Here is a 6000-nt window from a genome sequence, read left to right on the forward strand (position 1 = left end):
TCAAGTGGCCGTCATAGATGGTTTCCCCACTGAACACTAAACTGCAAAACCTGAAACTAACCCAGTTGCCGAAAGCTGACGTCAAAGTGTTCAGGAACATGAAAGCAAAAGAGTGGGACTCAATTTCTTTTGTCCGTGCATTTCAGTCTGTCAATTGTCAGTAGACGCAGAAAAAATATATGTATACTTGAAAGAAAAGTCTCCTATGTCAGCGAAAAGCAGATCGCGGTCGCGAGCTTGCGATGTCACTGAGAGGAAACGTACAGTGATTGCTACAGACAAAACGGGAAAAAAAATGTTTTCATCGGAGTGCCAGGAGAGCGCCGTGACCAACTCAGATCAGCATCCGGCAGAAAGAATGCACGCGAGAAGCGCCGAATGTGAGCACTGGATCTTGATTCATTAAACTTGTTTCAATTGTACATTTTTAAACATGTGTTCTCTCTTATCACTATTTAAACTTGGTCATCAGCAGCCGAGCCTCCCTACAAAAAGTAGGCTCCGAAATTCACTGATCCGAGAAATCTGTATTTAAATATAGTTGATTTGTGTTTCAAACTCACCTGTAATCTTATGTATAAATTGTAATATTTGACGTTCTCCTGTCACTGTGCTTTCTCTTCACAGACTTCCTTTATCTTTCAACTCCTTTCTTGCCCTTGTTTCAAATCGACTACGTCCAATTTTCTTTCTGTCCCGTTACGGCGATTCTGCACATTTTGCGCTCTGTAAATTCATAACTACAAAAACAATATAAAAAAAAAACATTTTTGAGGGACATGATAAGGCATATAATGAGCCTTGATCTGTGAAGAGAAGAGGAATGTTAAGATGGCCTTCATTTCAAACTGAATTTCCAATTATACGAGATCGGTAACCTGTCTACATCTCAGTGTATTCCTTCTTTGTTTTCAAAAGGTCGGCGTTTTCATATTTAGTGAATATTTATGCGAATATTGAACAAACGTGTCCAAATCATGCTAAAAAGGTGATTTTCCAGCCTTTTAGGATCTGGATTAATGAAGCTCTAAATTGCTTTGTAATATATAATACATATTTACCTCGTTTAATTTTATATACAGTTTCCGCACAAAAAATAATAGACCTACAACAGTTTTCCTTTTGAATATCCAAATGAACGGTTTCAAGCAAGCCTCAAAAAGCGTGCGAGAGTACCGACAGCAACTTTGTGATTTTTTGTCCAACAAAAGAGATTTTATTTTGGAAAAAAAAGAGTTTGAATATGTCTTTGCGGTTTTACAATGAAAATAGATCTTTTAATAAAAAGAAGAAGAAACTATCGAACGGACATTTTCTTTTCATTTCATCTCAAATCGCTCCAAAACAAGCAATCTCAGTCAATCGAATTTTTTTTTTCCGTATCTTTATTTTCTTTGCGTTGCGCGGACTTCCGCGGCGGCCGATCTATTGGCGCTCATAGGCGGCACAGGATTTGTCGCGCCCTACCTCCTACATCATGTTACCGCCAAGGTTGTAGGCTGATCTGTTTGCAAAATAACTCCGCTTGCATCCTTTACGTCGCGTAGACGGAGACGCTACACGCCGGCTCTTGAAACAGGCACCTCAAAGCACGTCACAGGGTTCCACCCTATGGGCATTGTTGGGTCGATTGTACGAAAATGTATTAGAAATTTTTGCCTTCAAAACTACCCTCCACCTCTGTGCTCTCAATTTGACTTTTCCTGACCACCCCGTAGAATCTTTACGCTCTTTAATAATAAACAAATTTGCGAAGAACGGGTATGTGCACGCCCCATTTATGGCAGCCGCGTTAGGGTTAATTTGGCCATATTTATCACTTCATAAATTAAAAGCCTCACAAATATTGTCTTATCTTTTCGTAGATTCTGTTAGTAAATAATTTGAATGTTAATTTCTTAGATTTCAACAAATATTAAAAATTTATTTTATATAATAATTTTCAAAAGAATGCATATTTAGTTGAATACTCATGTGTGAGCAATTCTTGTAAATTTCTCTCTCTAGTCGATACAACAATATTTCACGCAAAGATGATCTCTATAAAGGGCAACACACCGGCATAATTTGCAGGCGTTAGTTGTGATAGATACAGACAAAAAAAACTTTAATCCTGAGCATTATTGCGCAATCTGCCGTATTCGCGATTTTGTTTTCTCAAAGTAACGACCCTAATATTCGGTGATTAATGCTATTTGTCAATCCTTCCTATGCCTAATGTTTCAGTAAATATTTCTAGACCAAAATTCAGAACAGTTTTTTTTTTGGCGAAGCCGCCCGAAATGTCAACATCGCGCGATGCACTAAACGCGCACGTGACTGAGAGGGTGATTACAATTTGTTTTTGCAAAGAAAAACTTTTTTTCCAAAACATGGATTCATTTTATTTTTCTGAGAATGGAGCCAGCAAAATATTTTGGTTTTCATTAAAATTGAAATTGGTTACCGGACATGGTTCGTCAATTGTATCTCAAAACGCCGTATTGAGTTTTGTTGTCAAAACCTTACGAAATGTTTTGTGAAATTCCAAGAATATTGCATCGATATGTTCCCTGTTACCGACAGCAAGTGCAAGGTCAAGACCCTCGTAAGCAGGTGCATAACAGTTGATACATCGTGCAATAGGCTGTGCTGTACGATCGACAATAATTCTGTTTCTATAAACTGCCTGACACTTCGATACACCAATGTTTCTATACATTGAGAACTTGTCAATGTACTTGAGATCGGGCACTGGTTACACGCGCTGGACGGACTATTTGTACTGAATATTTGAATTGCACGAGCATTTCTCCAGTCGACGGGCAGTGTAGATTCTGACAGTTATGCTTTAAAGAAAGCACATAAGTAATGGGGTTGCACTGAATTAAGCGGTATGTAGCATGACATTTAATTAACATAAAATACAACGCGGCCATCTTTAGTGTATCCATGGCATATTATCGCACCTGCGTGCTGAGATCTGATATCGACTGAAACTGTCTTTAGAAAGCAGCAAAAAGAAATGATTAAAGAGACACATTATCTATTATAATTTTGCTTTCAAAATAAGCATAAAAATATTTTATACCAAACAATATGGACACACTCAAGAATAGTTTCTTTCAGTATTCTTGCAAAAATAACTTGAGACAGTCATAGCATAAACACTGAAGTGTGTCACACTATAACATAATTTGCCATCAATGAACCGATTCCGGGTTTTAATTTCCATATCAACGTGCAACATCAGAAGGTACTCAGTACACACAACGTGCGTGCGCTATTTTCTGCACGGAACAACATCTTGTTTCCTGCGTGTTCAAGGAACGGGAGTTCGCTCAATAAGGTCCACGTGGAAGGCAATTACACCTCAGTATAAGAACCGCGCGCTGGCTGGCATTCTCAACGCATGAACGTTAATTCATTGTCATTTATTATCAAACTCAGCAGAAGTAGGTGACGCTAGTGACAATATGGTGCTCCAATCTGAAAATTTATATATTATAAAATGCAACCCGGCAGTCTTCAGAGCAATCTTGGCTTCTTCCCGCACCGGCGTGCTGAGGTCTGATATCGACTGAAACCGTCTTCATAAAGCAGCGTGAAAAAATCATTAAAGAAGATCCACTTTATAAATTCCAATTTTACCTTAGAAATGAGCATAAAATTATTATTTACCAAAAGATTGGGGTACACTTAAGGATAGCGTCTTTCAATATTCTTTGAATAACAACTTCGGACAGTGACAACATAATCAACGGAGTATATCACGCTATAACATAATTTGAGATCAACAAACGGATTACGTGTTTTTCAAGTTTCCACTTCAGCGTTTTGCATCAGAAGGTACCCAGCCCACTCAACGTGCGCTCACCATTTTGAACACCGGACAGCATCTTGTTTTCTGCGTGTCCAAGGACTATTATTTGACTCAACTTGGTCTGGGTAGAAGACAATTACAGCGCAGTATAAGAGCCGCGCACTGGAAGGTATTTGAAACACCTGAATAGTAGTTCGTGGTTATTTTGTATGAAGCTTAGTCAGAAGTAGAGCACGCTAGTGCCGAAATGATGCTCCAATCTTTGAGAAGCAGGCTCTGTCTGTTTGTTTTAGGTAACGCCATCTATAAGTCAGTGGCGATCTGCTACGAAGAATCACCGCAAGAATTTAATTCATTCCTTCAAAACTGGACTCGCTGGGGCCAGGATGCCATTTTCGTCTGCTGCGGCGGATCTTGGGGTGCCCAAGATATTTAATGGCAGAAGAGCCTCGATGTCAAAGGGACACGGTGGTGCGGGCACTGGAGCAAACTAAAGGCCCTCATTGAAGACAACGCTGTGTACGGAGTTCTGACCCTCCTTATGACATACCGTCATCGGGGAACGCCAGAAGCCTGCATCGACCCGGTGCCCAAACACTACAGGTTTTGGTATGGAACGAAATGGCTTGTGTTCGGACATTTCGAGACATGCCTACGTTCCCCTTACGTGTTTCGTAGTCAGCGGATGAGGCTTTGTTGTTGCGTTGCTTCGGCGCAATTCCAGAAATCTGGAATGGTAATCATTGATATGGGTTCTAATCGGTCACGCAAATATCAACTGCACGAAACCAATTACTCTTTAAAGGGGCCCTCCAACAGTATTTGAGCGTCAACTTTTTTTTGCGGTTTCTACACGCTAGTCGTCCCGGAAACCCACTGGACAACGAAAGAGTTTTAAAATATTAGCGCATCATATTTTAATTTGACAACTCGGAAACACCTCCTTCGACGGTGGCGCCGCGAGGTGCCGAATGCGCGCGCATAACGGCGCTCCCTTTCCCTATACGTCACATTCTCTGGGTTTCGTCATAGACTTATTATAATGTACGCTAGAGGTTCAAGTGGCGCTAGTGTGCTGACGCAAATTGAAGCAGACAGCAACCAGTCGAAAATTGACTTCCGGTAATGTATTTCTATGGGAAAAAGCGAGTGCATTTTCTCTCTGCGCTCGATCATAAGAGCAAATATCCCAAATAATTCGTACGTACTAGGTAGTTTTGAACATTTCTCAGTCAGGCCGACGAAAGAATTGGTCAGTTACGGCGTTTTTCTTTCGAATTCATCGCATTAAAAACGGTGCTAAAACGGCTTCGTACGTGTATTTATGTGCACTGTCAGACACTTAGCGCGAACGCGGCGTCGGCGATTTACAGCATGGGGGATATACATGCCAAACGAACGGGGGACATCGGGAAAATCGAGAGCGGCGGCAAGAACTACGCAGTAACACTGGATCAGTAACTCGCAGTGCATGTACGATCAAAATAAATTGAAGGCCACGTAATCCATTCCGATTTTAAATAACTAAGTACCGCTTTATTCTTTCTGCCCTGAGCGAAGCTGCTTGTTCTACGCTCAAAGTATCACCCGCGCGCTAGACATCTTTGAGAACAAGTGCGCGATAAAAGCCGCCCGGCAGAGAAAACAATACGAAGAGACATCTTTCATAGCCCACGGACTTTATTATCTACGTTTTGAAGGTTTTTATCCGCTCATGCACCACGGGATCATTTTTATATAGTGACAGGACTGGCATATTACCAATATACAATCGTCACCGGAATGTTGGCGAGCCTTGAACCCACTCTATATTCGTTTCGATTGTAATTTTGCTTTGAATCGTCGCTTGTTTTTACACACCTGCTGCGGAATACACGTTTGGGACTGAAATGTAGCGAAGATAAACATCGTTCACTGATGAATAAAAATGCGCTAACTTAAGCAATTACACTTTCACAGTGTTAATCAAGGTACATACTATTCGGTACGACCCAAATAACCAAAGTGTTCCGTGTTATTTTCCGGCGAAGAGAAAAAATGCATGCGCGTTTTCCCATAGAAATGCACACGAGCACCGCAAAAGTAGACTGGTTGCTGTCTGCTTCAATTTGCGTCACGGAAGTCGCATAGACACTAGCGCCAGTTGAACCTCTAGCGTACATTATAATAACTCTATGGGTTTCGTGATTGGCGAGAGC

Source organism: Ixodes scapularis, unplaced genomic scaffold (genome assembly GCF_016920785.2).
Source record: "Ixodes scapularis isolate PalLabHiFi unplaced genomic scaffold, ASM1692078v2 PGA_scaffold6__148_contigs__length_123643588, whole genome shotgun sequence".
Classification (NCBI taxonomy): domain Eukaryota; kingdom Metazoa; phylum Arthropoda; class Arachnida; order Ixodida; family Ixodidae; genus Ixodes; species Ixodes scapularis.